This window comes from Schistocerca cancellata, chromosome 5, assembly GCF_023864275.1.
Source record: "Schistocerca cancellata isolate TAMUIC-IGC-003103 chromosome 5, iqSchCanc2.1, whole genome shotgun sequence".
NCBI lineage: Eukaryota > Metazoa > Arthropoda > Insecta > Orthoptera > Acrididae > Schistocerca > Schistocerca cancellata.
The window spans coordinates 780,591,399-780,608,305 of NC_064630.1; positions in this window are offsets into that span (position 1 = coordinate 780,591,399).

The following is a 16,907-nucleotide window of genomic DNA, read 5'->3' on the forward strand; positions in this document are numbered from 1 at the left end:
TGGAACGCGAAACGACAGTCGAAGCTAGACACATGGGACTTTCCATTTCGGAAGTTAGGGAATTCAGTATTACGAGATCCACAGTGTCAAGAGTGTGTCGATAATACCACATTTAAAGCTTTACCTCTCGCCCCGGACAGTGCAATGGCTGACAGCCTTCACTTAACAACCGAGAGCAGCGGCGTTTGTGTAGATTCGTCAGTGCTAAAAGACAAGCAAAAGTGCCTGAAATAACCTCAGAAATCGATGTGGAACATACGAAGAACGTATTCGTTAGGACAGTTCGGCGAAATTTGTGTTAATGGCCTATGGCAGAAAAAGACCGACGCAAGTGCCTTTGCTAACAGCATGACATCTACGAGGTGCATTCAAGTTCTAAGGCCTCCGATTTTTTTCTCCGGACTGGAAAGAGATAGAAACATGCGCATTGTTTTAAAATGAGGCCGCGTTCATTGTCAATACGTCCCAGAGATGGCAGCACCATACGGCAGATGGAATTTTACCACCAGCGGCGAGAATGAGAACTGTTTAAAATACTTAAAATGGCGACGTTTTCCTTACTTGAACAGCGTGCAATCATTCGTTTTCTGAATTTGGGTGGTGTGAAACCAATTGAAATTCATCGACAGTTGAAGGAGACATGTGGTGATGGAGTTATGGATGTGTCGAAAGTGTGTTCGTGGGTGCGACAGTTTAATGAAGGCAGAACATCGTGTGACAACAAACCGAAACAACCTCAGGCTCGCACAAGCTGGTCTGACGACATGATCGAGAAAGTGGAGAGAATTGTTTTGGGGGATCGCCGAATGACTGTTGAACAGATCGCCTCCAGAGTTGGCATTTCTGTGGGTTCTGTGCACACAATGCTGCATGACGACCTGAAAATGCGAAAAGTGTCATCCAGGTGGGTGCCACGAATGCTGACAGACGACCATATGGCTGCCCGTGTGGTATGTTGCCAAGCAATGTTGACGCGCAACGACAGCATGAATGGGACTTTCTTTTCGTCGGTTGTGACAATGGATGAGACGTGGATGCCATTTTTCAGTCCAGAAACAAAGCGCCAGTCAGCTCAATGGAAGCACACAGATTCACCGCCACCAAAAAAATTTCGGGTAACCGCCAGTGCTGAAAAAGTGATGGTGTCCGTGTTCTGGGACAGCGAGGGCGTAATCCTTACCCATTGCGTTCCAAAGGGCACTACGGTAACAGGTGCATCCTACGAACATGTTTTGAAGAACAAATTCCTTCCTGAACTGCAACAAAAACGTCCGGGAAGGGCTGCGCGTATGCTGTTTCACCAAGACAACGAACCCGCACATCGAGCTAACGTTACGCAACAGTTTCTTCGTGATAACAACTTTGAAGTGATTCCTCATGCTCCCTACTCACCTGACCTGGCTCCTAGTGACTTTTGGCTTCTTCCAACAATGAAATACACTCTCTGTGCCCGCACATTCACCAGCCGTGCTGCTATTGCCTCAGCGATTTTTCAGTGGTCAAAACAGACTCCTAAAGAAGCCTTCGCCGCTGCCATGGAATCATGGCGTCAGCGTTGTGAAAAATGTGTACGTCTGCAGGGCGATTACGTCGAGAAGTAACGCCAGTTTCATCGATTTCGGTTGAGAAGTTAATTAGAAAAAAAATCGGAGGCCTTAGAACTTGAATGCACCTCGTATAACACCCCACCGACCCCTTAAAGTCAGTTAAGACAGAGTACCATAATATGAAGTAGGGAAGAGTTATCTTGGTAAATACGACATCTTTGCCGATAAGTTAACACCAAGAAGTTTTGATAACAACAACATTATACATCACTGAGAATTTTTGTTATGAAAAGTGGAGGAAGAGACGTCAGATTTAATTAATGGACAAATATCCAAGTGATAATTGCAATTAATATCTTGAAAGCTAAGTCCAAGGTGATGTTAGTCAGAGAACTTTTATGTGAAAGAGAGTTGTAAGAGCAGCGAAGAAATTCAATGCGCCTACAATACTCTTTCACAGAAGTAGTCGCTTGCTGGCGTTCGTCCTGTAAAGACGTGCGAGAACAATTCTTGTCTTAGTTATTCAGAGTATGGAACGCGACGAGATTGTTTTGCGTTCAGAAGTGTTTCTGGCATGACGTGATTCACGAACTTCGGGAAACTGATTTTCTAAGCAGAGACAGGAACTGATAGACGCGTTTAACCGTGCATAACGGGTTAATTGAACTTTATTGACGAAACTAGAGAGTATTAGACTTGACTTTCAAACAGTTGGAACTAAAAGAAGAGTGGATAGTATATTAAAGGCCCACACTCGATCAGTCTCGAGTAGGAAACAATTACACGACGTCACGAAGAGAATACAATTACGTTGTAGAGTCAAGTTGTCGTAATTGTCAAGAAACTTAATTTTAATAGAACTGACTTTACCAGCTAACTGCGTGTGCGTGTGGTGCGAAAGCTATAAAGTATCTAGTGGCCAAGGAACAATAAACTGGTCGTTCCAAGTGAAATATCAAGCGTGGACTACATTATTAAGTGATTTAATCAATGATAGTTAACCAACGACTGTTCAGCAGGGACAATTTAATCTGAATATCAAAATACCTACTTAGTTAATTGCAAAGAGAACTTTTGAACATTTCTTTTTAACATTACGGCGTAGGTTCACTCAGACGTGATCAAAGAGTATCTGTGGATCTCGCTTCATACAGGTTCAACAACTCCATAGCAACGAGCCAACAACGTACGAGAAGACTGATAATTACATTGTTTCCTCGCAATTGGTGGTGGGTACGATGCGAATGAGATAAGATTTAACAACTACTCCATATCCGGGCAATGAATCATTCAATCCTAAATCAGAAGAAGCATCCATCGTACGATTTCGCGTTTCTGTCTCCCGTTCACCAACGGGGGACCTACGCCATCGCGCATCGTGTCTAAACTCCACTGCGCGAGCTGTGGCAGTAGCAGCTCTACGGCGTCGACTGCATCAGCACGCGGTTGGAGTACGGGGACGTCACACATCGCCTGCAGCGCCTCCCTTGGGCTCTTGACCATACAATTGGACGACTGATAAACCGTGGCCTGGTCAGATGAGCCCATATTTCAGTTGGTAAGAGCTGATGGTAAAATTCAAATCTGGTTGCAGACCCCACGAAGCCATGGACCCAGGCATTCAACAAGGCTCTGAGCAAGATGTTGGGGGCTGCATAATGACGTGGGCTATTTTCAGGTGGAATGGACTGATCATTGATTGGAAATGGTTTCGTTTGGCTACTTGGAGACCATTTGCAGCCATTCATTGACTTCGTGTTTCCAAACAACGACGTCATATCACCAAGGCACAACTGTCTGCGATTAGTCCGAAGAACATTTTGGTCGATGTGATGTTTAAAGATTTCCCGGCGTACTGATTGTTCCATAAAAACACGGGAGAACTGCCGGATATCAGTAACTTCCTGCCACGATATTTCGGCGCAGAGTCTTCTGGCCTTCTTCAGGTGAATGCCACTGTAGTAGTACTGGCGAGTACGCGCTGAGCTCCGCTATTTAAAGCCTTCTGAGGCGACACTGCGCATGCGCTGCTCAGCGTGCGCGTTCATAACGGCTCCGTGCGCTGCGCCTCGCGCCCTCCACTGCGAAAGCCTGGCGTATCGGTGTCAGGTCGGTTTCCATCTTTATGCAGATAACTACGTCGACTACGAAGTTTCTCTATAACAGGATTCCAAGCAGAGTTCAGCTAATAACCGCTATCTCGATTGATGAGAGTCTCGTTGTCAGACAATCTTATTTCCACAGATTCTTCTTCTTCTTTCGATTTCGGCCATCTTTGGACCACGTTCAACAATTCACTTGCCCGGCTTTTTGATCTTTTTTTCTCTCTTCCCAATATTTCCTCATCATTTTCGAGTGGTTCCTCCTCCGCTCTTCCGACCATTTCCTGTTATTATTCTTTAGTTTCGTTTCTTCTGGAAAACACTTAATTTCGTTCACTATTTGTCTAAACTTTTCCCTGTCCCTGATTGACTCACGGGTGACATTAAAATAGGCCAAATCCTTTTTCACCATCTGTATCCATTTATTGTTGGTTTTTTCGTTCCTGTTACTATGTTCAAACACTTTTCTTGTTAGTCTGTTTCCATCCATCCTCGACAGGTGACCATAAAACGTTAGTCTGCGTTTACGCATTGCCTCACTCACTTTCTCAATAGTTTTGTATATTTCCTTATTACTCTTTAGCTTGTACTCTTCTCCAATCTTTCTCGGTCCTAATATTTTTCTCAAAATTTTCCTTTCTTTCTTTTCCATGTTTTCTATTTCCCCCTTTTTGTTAAGAGTTAGGCACTCCGATGCATACAGGCATTCTGGTCTAATGACAGTTTTATAATGTCTTAATTTAGCTTGAATCGAAATGTTTTTTTTGTTATATATGTCTTTGGTTTTTTGAAAAGCAAATTCCATTTTCCTTGCTCTCGCCTGGTTTGCACTCTTGTCTAAACCATTCACTTGAATTATTTCACCTAAATACTTAAATTTTTCTACTCTCTTAATATTGCCGTATTTAGTAATAAGATTTTTCTTGTTATTTCTATGATTAGACATATACACGGTTTTTTCAAATGAAATCTGCAGTCCAGCTCTGGCCGAAACTTCTTGTAGTTTCTCCAAGTAGTTCTGAGCTATTTCTTCGTTTTCTGTAATTATTGCCAGATCGTCTGCAAAAGCTAAACAGTCCACTTCTATTTTTTCTTTTTTTGTTCCAATTCTGATGTCATTCTTGGTGCCTTTGAGTTCTTCTTTCCATATTCTCAATATCTTTTCCAGTATGCAGTTGAAGAGGATTGGGGATAAACCATCACCTTGTCTAACACCTGTTTTTATTTCGAACTTCCTTCCAATGAAACAGATTCATTGATAATCGAGCTCCAAAAGTTTGATGTATGGGCCAAAATTTTTATGTCGTTGTAGTTCATGGAATGGTCTGTGGAAATACAATGTTCGGCGATTGCGGACTTGGTGGGTTGCAGAAGGCGAGTATGCCGTTAGTGTTCCACAATGCGTTCCTGCACAGTTCGTGTTGTTTGCCCTATATATGATTTGCCGCATTCACACGGAATTTTGTAAACACCTGGTTTACGCAGGCCCAGGTCGTCTTTAACGGATCCCACCAGTGATGAAATTTTGGAAGGAGGGCGAAAGATGACTCTCACTTGATACTTTCTCAATATTCTGCCTATCTGTGAAGAAGTTATCTGCATAAAGATGGAAATCGACCTGACACCGATACGCCAGGCTTTCGCAGTGGAGGGCGCGAGGCGCAGCGCACGGAGCCGTTATGAACGCGCACGCTGAGCAGCGCATGCGCAATGTCACCTCAGAAGGCTTTAAATAGCGGAGCTCAGCGCGTACTCGCCAGTACTACTACAGTGGCATTCACCTGAAGATGGCCAGAAGACCCTGCGCCGAAATATCGTGGCAGGAAGTTACTGATATCCGGCAGTTCTCCCGTGTTTTTATGGAACAACATTTTGGTCAATTACAGTGATTGAGCTGGCCACTCAGATCGTCCGACATAAATCCCTTGGGACATAATCGGGAGGTCAGTTTGTGCACAAAATTCTGCACCAGCAATACTTTCGTAGTTGTGGACGGCTGCAGGGGCAGGATGGTTCAATATTTCTTCAGGGGACTTGCTACGACCTGTTGAGACCATGCCACATCGAGATGATGTTACATGCCAGGCAAAAGGAAGTCCGACACGAGATCAGGATGTATCCCATGACTTCTGCCATCTGGGTGTACGTTTGGACGTACGAAACATTTTCACACTAACAACTCTTAAAATGTCAACTGTATGATGCAACAAATAGAACTGCGACCTACTAGACAACGACGAATGTATAAGCTAACACTCAGACATTAAACTGTTATAGCCAACTGTTGTTGGGTGGACCGTGTCACATTGTTGCTGCGTTCTTACGTCAAGTTTTCGCCGCATACATGGATGTCTGTTGATAAAAGAGCCGTTCGAGAAATGACCAATTTCACCCAGATTCCACCAAGAATTGCAAGGTTGTATTTATGAGTGTATAAATAGGCAAATATAATAGATCTGTTATGCCTCTAGTTGTGAAGGGTCCGTGCACGACATGCAAAATAACTGGACACACGAGTTGTTTTATGCCATTGACAAGAATTAAAATTTTAGCTAATTAAAGAATTTAAAGAAATCAGTCCTTCTGAAAATGGTTAGTATTGAGACAGAGACTCTGAATACATTTAGCGACTGTCACGAATTAAGAACTTTCGAGCAGTAAATGCAATAACTGAAATAAAAGACTTCTTATCACCAATGTGTAGTTATTTAACATAAAATAGATCCTGAACTTCTAGGTCAAATTTACCCCATCAGTTATCTTCTCCTCATTTGACGGACGTTTCGAATTCAAGTATTCAAATGGAAAACAGGAACAGAAGAGAATCGAAGCATTTGAGATGTGGCGCTACAGAAGAATGTTGAAAATTAAGTAGACTGAGAAGCTATGGAATGAGCAGGTTCTCCACTGAATAGGCGAGGAGAGGAACGTATGGGAAACATTGACAAGAAGAAGGGACAGGATGATAGGACATCTGTTAAGACGACAAGGTATAGTTCCAATGGTGCTAGAGGGAACTGTAGAGGGTAAAAACTGTGGAGGAAGACAGAGACTGGAACATATTAAATTAATAATTGAGGACTAGGGGCAGAAGTTCCTCTGAGGTGGAAAGGATTGCCGGTCAATGTGACCAAGCGGTTCTAGACGCTTCAGTCCGGAACCGTGCTGCTACGGTCGGGGGTTAGAATCCTGTCTCGCGCATGGATGTGTGTGACGTCCTTAGGTTAGTTAAAGAGGTTTAAATACACTACTGGCCATTAAAATTGCTACACCAAGAAGAAATGCAGATGATAAACGGGTATTCATTGGACAAATATATTATAATGGAACTGACATGTGACTACATTTTCACGGGATTTGGGTGCATAGATCCTAAGAAGTCAGTACCCAGAACAACCACCTCTTGCCGTAAAAACGGCCTTGATACGCCTGGACTTTGACTCAAACAGAGCTTGGATGGCGTGTATAGGTACAGCTTCCCACGCAGCTTCAACACGATACCACAGTTCATCAAGATTAGTGACTGTCGTATTGTGACGAGCCAGTTGCTCGGCCACAATTGACGAGACGTTTTCAATTTGTGAGATATCTGGAGAATGTGCTGGCCAGGGCAGCAGTAGAACATCCATAAAGGCCCATACAGGACCTGCAACATGCGGTCGTGCATTATCCTGCTGAAATGTAGGGTTCCGCAGGGATCGAATGAAGGGTAGAGCCACGGATCGTAACACATCTGAAATGTAACGTCCACTGTTCAAAGTGCCGTCAATGCGAACAAGAGGTGACCGAGACGTGTAACCAATGGCACCTCATACCATCACGCCGGGTGATACGCCAATATGGCGATGACGAATACACGCTTGCAATGTGCGTTCACCGCATTGTCGCCAAAAACTGATGCGACCATCATGATGCTGTAAACAGGACCTGGATTCATCCGAAAAAAATGACGTTTTGCCATCCGTGTACCCAGGTTTGTCGTTGAGTACACCATCGCAGGCGCTCCTGTCTGTGATGCAGTGTCAAGGGTAACCGCAGTCATGGTCTCCGAGCTGATAGTCCATGCTGCTGCAAACGTCGTCGAACTGTTCGTGCAGATGGTTGTTGTCTTCCAAACGTCCCCATCTGTTGACTCATGGATCGAGACGTGGCGGCACGATCTGTTACAGCCATGTGGATAAGATGGCTGTCATCTCGACTGCTAGTGATAAGAGGCCGTTGGGATCCAGCACGGCGTTCCGTATCACCCTCCTGAATCCACCGATTCCATATTGTGCTAACAGTCATTGGATGTCGACCAACGCGAGCAGCAATGTCGCGATACGATAAACCGCAATCGCGATAGGCTACAATCCGACCTTTATCAAAGTCGGAAACGTGATGGTACGCATTTCTCCTCCTTACACGAGGCATCACAATAACGTTTCACCAGGGAACGCCGGTCAACTGCTGTTTGTGTATGAGAAATCGGTTGGAAACGTCTCTCATGTCAGCACGTTGTAGGCGTCACCACCGGCGCCAACCTCGTGTGAATGCTCTGAAAAGCTAATCATTTGCATATCACACCATCTTCTTCCTGTCGGTTAAATTTCGCGTCTGTACCAAAAAATGTTCAAATGTGTGTGAAATCTTATGGGACTTAACTTCTAAGGTCATCAGTCCCTAAGCTTACACACTACTTAACCAAAATTTATCCTAAGGACAAACACACACACCCATGCCCGAGGGAGGACTCGAACCTCCGCCGGGACTAGCCGCACAGTCCATGACTTTAGCGCCTTAGACCGTCTGTAGCACGTCGTCTTCGTTGTGTAGCAATTTTAATGGCCAGTAGTGTAGTTCTAAGTCTAGGGGACTGATGACCTCAGATGTTAAGTCCCATAGTGCTTAGAGCCATTTGAACCATTTGGAAAGATTTGCAAAGGAGAGGAATTCGTCGCGGGCCGCGTAAAACCAATCCGAAGACCGATATATATTTTTTTTAAGTATGCAAGAAATAGCGCCATGGCGTCCGAGTGTGCGATTCTAGTGAATGAGCAGTGTGCGTAGTAGTAGCTTTGTTGAGCTGTTCCGATATGTGTACGCAAAGTGGCAGCGTGCGGTGCAGGCGGTTAGACAGGCTGGAGGGCCCGCTCAGCGACGGTGAATAGCGGCGAGTGGCGGTGTCAGCGTCAGCGACCCTCTGCCCCCCCCCACCCCGCCCCCCCTGCTCTCGTGATGATGAGGGTCCGGTATCAGCGCGGCCCCGCCCAGGACCTGGTGACACGGCGACCCGGTCGTTCGTTACGCTGACCTCTCGACGCTCGTTAAAGCGACGCCGGCAGACAGCAGCAGCAGACAGCGGCTACAGCAGCCGTCACGTGACGCACGAGGCCATCCCCCCTCCCCCACCGTCGCCACTACTCCCCCCCCCCCCGCCACCCCCACAATTCAACAATCTGGGCTCATTCAGTGAGGGCGTTCCGGGCCCTCCATGCCCCTATACGGCATGAGTCACACTTCTGTCACCAGCTTACAACTACGAAACGTGTAGATGTCACAAAAACGATTTCTGTTTGTTACGCAACTTGCATATTTCGAAACGTTACCCGGTTCAGCTTGTATCCTACTTTGTACTGACGTCCCTAACGTGCCTTTTTTTTTAATTTGTATGACGGGAGATAATCGTACTGAAATAGAGCTTCTACTGGAAATCACATCAAACGTCAATACGACCTTAAAAAAACAAAAAAAAGCTAAATAAATAAATAAAAATTATAAAAAATATGTCCATCGTATTTTACGGAGAAAGAATATAATACGTCTCTTCATTAAAAACTGGAACCCAATTACGATAGATAGATGAAGATTAATGTGTGGTTGCGTTTTACTGTTCACTATGCGAGGTCTGATTAAAAACTAAGGCGTATTTTTTCATTTCGTGGGCATTGTACATCAGATGTTCAAAGATCTTTTTTTATCTTGTTGGTACACATGTTGCTAATGTGGTGTGCTGTATTGGTTTGATTGAGTGTTGTACAATTTCAGCAAGATATCAATAAAACTAATTACTTATTATTAACGTAACATGAAGTTTTATTTATTCACTGCTTTTCCCAGCTAATAAGTGTTATTTTGTTAAAGAAATCTCCACCAGGGAACGCGCAGCAATGCTGTCTGTCAAGCACTGCAAATGGCACCAAGTTCATGAACAAAAGAAATCATATATAACCTGCAAAGAAGCCAAATGTAATCTGAACTAAGCAAGAGTAATGACTTCTAGTAATTTTCAGTGCTGTTGCATAATATTCTCTTTACTAGTTGCAGATCGTTTATCGAATTTAACGCTACTGTTATTCGAGGTACCAACACATTTCTTTAAGCAAAATGAACAGTTTTGTCACACAATACCACACGCACACAACACTAATGTATTTTTTCCTGTCAAAATATTTCATAAAAGTTGTTACGATATAACCAGCCTTCATACATTAGCATATAAGAATTTGTGTCACGTAAGATGCTGTTTGCATTCATAGAAGTTCACTATATTTAGAGATTATTCACAGTCTAACTGGAATTTATTACATCACAGTGGGTTCTGGGCCACCAATACACAATTATTATCGCAATTATGACCAACGACATTTGTATCTGTACAGAAAATCCGTTTAAAACTGCCGCTGTAATACTTAACTAACACGGTGGCTAACATGAGAAAATCACTTATCGATTCTCCCTCAGGCCCTGTTTTATGTATTAAATCTTTTTGTACCTTCGCCATATGCATTAACATTTGAAAATATTTCTCAATGTTAATCGCTTATTATGCAGCATTTACCAATAAACCGCGCTGTAGAGCAATAGCGCTAATGGCTGCCCTCCTTTGTAGCTGGTCAGAAAGTTTAACATTTATATACGACGAGAGTCACAATGAAATAAAACTCCAAACAAAGAAGATTCATTTCAATTACACATAACTTCTATTTTTTTAAAAATATTAAATTAGCAACATAATAGAGTTGTTTACAGGCCTCTGTGTTACGAGACATCAAACACATCCTATCAGTACAGCAGTTCAGACAAGAAGGATTATTCTAGAAGAATGATAGATAACAAAAGAATCAGATTTTCATTATCATTTTCCATGGGTATTCTCAGAGATATAATTTTTTACAAATTATTAAATTACGTTATTGACGATAGTTATTTATTACTTTATTAACGATGAAGTCATTTTTATTAAATCACGAGAATGTTCATTCACACTCCACACACAATGCTGTCGCGAATATTATTCTGAATAAAATATAGAAGAAGATATTACACTGAGCTGCGGGGCCACTGAATTAGTAGACTGTTCCGTCTGGCCCGACTGGCTCAGGTGTAGTATCAATATCGAGTATTCGTCTTGTGGCCCTATTGCCAATATGTATGAGGAAGAGTTGGTATCTGTGGGCTGTGTCCTTACAAGGTCTTTGCTTTCCAATATATGGGGGGTTCTCTGTACCTGAGAGGGAGGCACAGAGTTTGGGGATTGGCGGTAGCATTGCGACAAGAGGTGGTCACGAGCTCCAAGCGACCGAAGACACGAGCTGCGAAAGAAGGGCCTCCGCAGAGCGAAGATACCGGAGCACTTCATCGGGGTCAGCGTCAACAACAAGCAGCACGCCGACATCCGGTCGGTTGATGAAATCTTCTCGGGCTTCCGACCGGGTAGCGGTGTCGAAAATCCGCGACGTTTCGATGAGTGTCATTCTCGTCATCTTCTGGCGAAGTGTCGAAGGACCGTGGCCGTCCTCTATACAGGGTGTTAAAAAAAGGTACGGCCAAACTTTCAGGAAACATTCCTCACACACAGGGAAAGAAAATATGTTATGTGGACATGTGTCCTGAAACGCTTACTTTACATGTTACAGCTCATTTTTTTACGTCTCTTCAAATCACATTAATCATGGAATGGAAACACACAGCAACAGAATGTACCAGCGTGACTTCAAACACTTTGTTACAGGAAATGAGCCGGCTGTAGTAGCCGTGCGGTTCTAGGCGCTACAGTCTGGAGCCGAGCGACCGCTGCGGTCGCAGGTTCGAATCCTATCTCGGGCATGGATGTGTGTGATGTCCTTAGGTTAGTTAGGTTTAATTAGTTCTAAGTTCAAGGCGACTGATAACCTCAGAAGTTAAGTCGCATAGTGCTCAGAGCCATTTGAACCATTTTTTACAGGAAATGTTCAAAATGTCCTCCGTTAGCGAGGATACGTGCATCCACCCTCCGTCGCATGGAATTCCTGATGCGCTGATGCAGCCCTGGAGAATGGCGTAATGTATCACAGTCGTCCACAATACGAGCACGAAGAGTCTCTACATTTGGTACCGGGGTTGGGTAGACAAGAGCTTTCAAATGCCCCCATAAACGAAAGTCAAGAGGGTTGAGGTCAGGAGAGCGTGGAGGCGACGGAATTGGTCTGCCTCTACCAATCCATCGGTCACCGAATCTGTTGTTGAGAATCGTACGAACACTTCGACTGAAATGTGCAGGAGCTCCATCGTGCACGAACCACATGTTGTGTCGTACTTGTAAAGGCACATGTTCTAGCAGCACAGGTAGAGTATCACATATGAAATCATGATAACGTGCCCCTTTGAGCGTAGGTGGAAGAACAAACTAAAATGAGCTCTAACACGGAAATTAAGCGTTTCCGGACACAAGTCCACATAACATATTTTCTTTATTTGTGTGTGAGGAATGTTTCCTGAAAGTTTGGTAGTACCTTTTTGTAACACCCTGTCTATAGCTGGTCAGTGGCGCACGGCGGCTGTCCCTCCCCCACCCCTCCTTCCGGCGCTGGGCCGGTGGTGGTGGGGAAGCCACGTAGCGTCCCCATTGCAGGGTTCCACACAGAACTTAAATGGTAGCCCTCGTCCCTGTTGACGAGATTGTCATGTAGTCTTATTTCGACTGATTCCTTGATGTCACTCTCCAAGAAGCCACTGGCTCGGCAAAGCATTTTCGTTTATTCAAATTGGTGGGTGTGTCCCTCATCGAGGCTGTGTTCTGCCCCAGCCGATTTGTCCTTGTGCCCCAGCTGTACGCATCTGATGTGTTCCTGGCAGCGTTATGTTTGGCCAATGTACTGGAGCCCACACTCGCAAGGTATACTATATACACCGGGAACTTTGAGCTGCAATTTGTCCTTCATCTAGCCCAGTAACTCTTTCGTTTTTGGAGGTGGTCAAAAGATTGCTTTGATGTCGTTTTTCCCCGTTATTCTCGCAATTTTGACTGATGGGGGCCCAATGTAGGGTATAAAGGCGAGTTTCTTCTCCTCTTCCTCTTCTTTGTGGATGGCTGTGTCACCCTTTCTTTTCTTCAATGCACGTCTAATGTGCCCTTCGCTGTAGCCATTCTGACGAAACACATCCTTAAGGTGCTGCAGCTCAGCTCGAAGGTTGTCTTTGTCACAGATGGCTCTTGCTCTGTGAACCAGCGTCGTTAGAACGGTGTGCCGCTGCGCTGGGTCATGGCAGCTCAGTGCATGGAGATACAGGTCCCTGTGGGTCTTCTTTCTGTACACTGCATGTCCTAGCGTGCCGTCTGCTTTTCTCCTTATAAGGATATCCAGAAATGGAAGACATCCATCTTGTTCTAACTCCATTGTGAACTGTATGTTTTTGTGAATGCTGTTCAGGTGTACGTGGAATTCATTCAGGCTTTCTCTTCCAAGTTCCCACCCAATGAATGTGTCATCAACGTAACGGAAGAAGTGTTTACGTTTAAGCAGTGCCGTTTCTAGTGCCAACTCCTCAAAGTGCTCCATATAGAGATTGGCAATCCCTGGAGCAAGTGGCGAGCCCATGGCTACCCCATCAACCTGTTCATAAAATTCTCCATCGTATTTGTTAGCAAAAACAAAAATGCTACGAATTTGTACACCAACCTATTCCAACCCAGGTCTCCATCTGGTCACCCAGAAGAATGGGCCACCCTATTGATGGGTTGATACCAAGAGGACTAACACCACCATCAACTTCCAAGGTGGCAATTTGATAATAAAATTTTTATGACTGCCCATCCCATAATTTCTCACTTAGTCTTCTCGTCTGCCAATCAACAAAAGCTCACTGTATCCGTAAACCCGTTCAATTAAACACTTAAACCTGAAGATATATGAAAAGCCTTCTTAGATTTATCACATTCAAATAGTTACGCAAAAACTAAGTGCTTCTGTTTTCGCACTAAGAATGATCTCCACTGACAATTAGGCTACAACGTGGAAGTTAATTTCTACTCTGTTACGCCTGACAAGGGGCGGCCGCCAATTGTGAAATTCAGATTCGATTCATACTGCGCGTAATAAAAGCTCATGGACAAAGGTGTAATGTGGCAAAGCACCAAGATGCACTTCTCAGCCGCTGTCGAGAAAATCGACAGTTAAAATAAACCGTTGGCGTGAAATACTCTCTACGATTAATAATTTTCTACAGCGTCGTGACGCGGCGGTCAGCGCTCGGGTTCGTAATCCGAAGGTCGCCGGATCGAATCTCGCGCCATGCAACCTTTTCTTTAGTATTTGTTTTTTGTAATTCAAATGTATATACATACACAAACACACACACACACACACACACACACACACACACGCACACACACACAGACACACAACACACACACACACACACACACACACACACACACACACACACACAAACATATATGTGTAATACCCGGTAATCAGTTGCAACAATTATGCATATAATAAGTAGTTGAAAGTCGTTTATCGTGGAAAAACTGGCGACTTCGAACATCATTATGTTTTCCGCAAAGAAAGTTGTATTTCACAAATGTTATTAATTGTCTTCATAACGTTTACCACCTATAGTTAACGGGGAAGACGTAGAAACGATATTCCGAAACGAATACATATAGTGTAAGTCAAACGTTCGAATTAGAATAGAGACCCCACGAACACAAATTTGCTGTGGCAGGTATGGAATATAAACTCCATTACTCGCTCGTTACACTTGAAGGACAGATGTTGAATGGGCCGAAACGAGCCGCCGCGTAACAGCGTTGTTGCCTGCTAACTTCGAAAGAAGGTAGATGCGGTCCCTAGCTCAACTTGTAACATCGTCGAAAATCAGTGGCCGGCCGAGGTGGTCTAGCGGTGCTAGGCGCTCAGTCCGGAACCGCACGACTGGTACGGTCGCAGGTTCGAATCCTGCCTCGGGCATGGATGTGTGTGATGTCCTTAGGTTAATTAGGTTTAAGTAGTTCTAAGTTCTATGGGACTGATGACCACAGATGTTTAGTCCCATAGTGCTCAGAGCCATTTGAACCATTTTTTGAAAATCAGTAGGTACGTGAGAGTTTTGGTACACCCTGTAAAAAGAAACGGAAAAATGGAGGCGGTACATCGCATTGCAGCAGAACCGTCATCATCAATCAACGAAGAAGCCATGGTAATTGGGGAAGAAATGTTCCATAATACGCTGCAAATGCTCGCCGAAAGAACCCTCGTTCATGATGAGGAACTGATAGACACTAATGAAATCGACGACAATAATGCCTACGAAGACCTTGAAACGAGTCACATTGCCAACGAATCATCAGACGAATACGAGCCGGACGAGAAGAAAAAAAAAAGGATACGACTATATTTCTCTGGATTACAAAATTAGAGCTGTCAATCTGGCCAAAGAACATTCAGGCTGGAGCCTCAAAACTCTAAAAAAAAAAAAAAAAAAAGGGTTGCTCTCGTTTGAGAAATACGGGCTATTTATCCAGGTGGGAAGAGCAAATCAAACGTGGCGGTAGCAAATTTGATAAATATTGTACCATCGATTCATGGGTGCATGATCGCTTCGTAGAAGCTCGACAAAACTTCCAGCAAGTTACTACCAGAAACCTGCAGCAGTGGGCCTTTGGCGCTGCAAGTCAGTAACCAGATTTCAACTTCAAAGCTTCAAAAACATGGGTCACCGAATTTAAAAAGAAGCATGGGATTCGGCAACGGAAAATCAAAAAATTTGTTTCCTGGAAAGAGACGGCTACCCAAGACGAAATTTTGGCCGCAGCGGACACATTTCGGATCCAGACGCGAACGTTGATAACTAACTTCGACAAAGATTTCATAATTAATACTGATCAAACGGGTACGTAAAGAGCTGTTCACAAATGTCATATGACATGATGATAGAATATGATAATCTGATATATGATAGACAACGCTGATTTCGTATATTTCTTATATAAACGATATTTTTATATTTTGTTTGTCAGGGTGCCAGTACCAGTCCACGTTCAACAGAACTCTCGCCGAAAAAGGGTCAAAGGCTGTCCGACACGACATGAACAAGGTGACGCATTCGTATACGGCACAATATTCAATCACGATGTCTGGACGACTCTCGCCTCTTGTTTTCGTATGCCTCCAAGAGTCCACAGATACGTTTGGACCCACAGTACAGAAGACAGTCGATGAGTACGAGAAGAAGTATTCCAACGCTGTTATTACATCCTCCAAATCCGGTAAACTAACAACGAGTTTGTTCATGGACTTCTTGTGTAATGCTTTGCAACCATACGTACAAAAGAAAGAATTTCTCCTTCTGATCGACTCTTGGGGTGGGCAAACGAACCCGGCGTTACACGATGAGATGTTTCCAGGACGATAAGAAGTTACCAACGTGCCCTATAAAAGTCATTCCTCCAAAGTGCACTCCTCTCGTCCAACCGTGAGACGTGTATTTTTACCGGCAGGTAAAAAATTTGATCAAGCGCCTTCAAAATTCTGCGTTTTTGATCGAGCGAAACCGTGACATCAACTCCAGAGACGATTGTATAAAAATCCAATCCATCGTCCACCACCAATTGTCTTCTCCGATTTTTGTCGATATGATACGATACGCGTGGTATGCATCAAACCTGACGAACGATAGAACAATTTTTCAGAATGTTAATCAGGTGTGTTTCCCAACAGATAATTTGAAAAACAATTGTTCTTGTAAAAACGCATCGTTTATCAGATGAGCTCGATGTCGTGCTGTTTTCTGCTTTCCATGTTTCTGTGATAACTATCACTCTGGTTCGTGCGATACTCCACCTACTTCTGGTCACTAATTGTTAATTATGTGCGAGTGTATACCGAACTTTTCAGTAAATTGTATCCACTTGAATACTATTTGTGATATTGTGTTTTATTTCAAGTATTATTTTTCCACGACAAACGACTTTCAACAATTTATTATATGCATAATTGTTGCAACTGATTGCCGG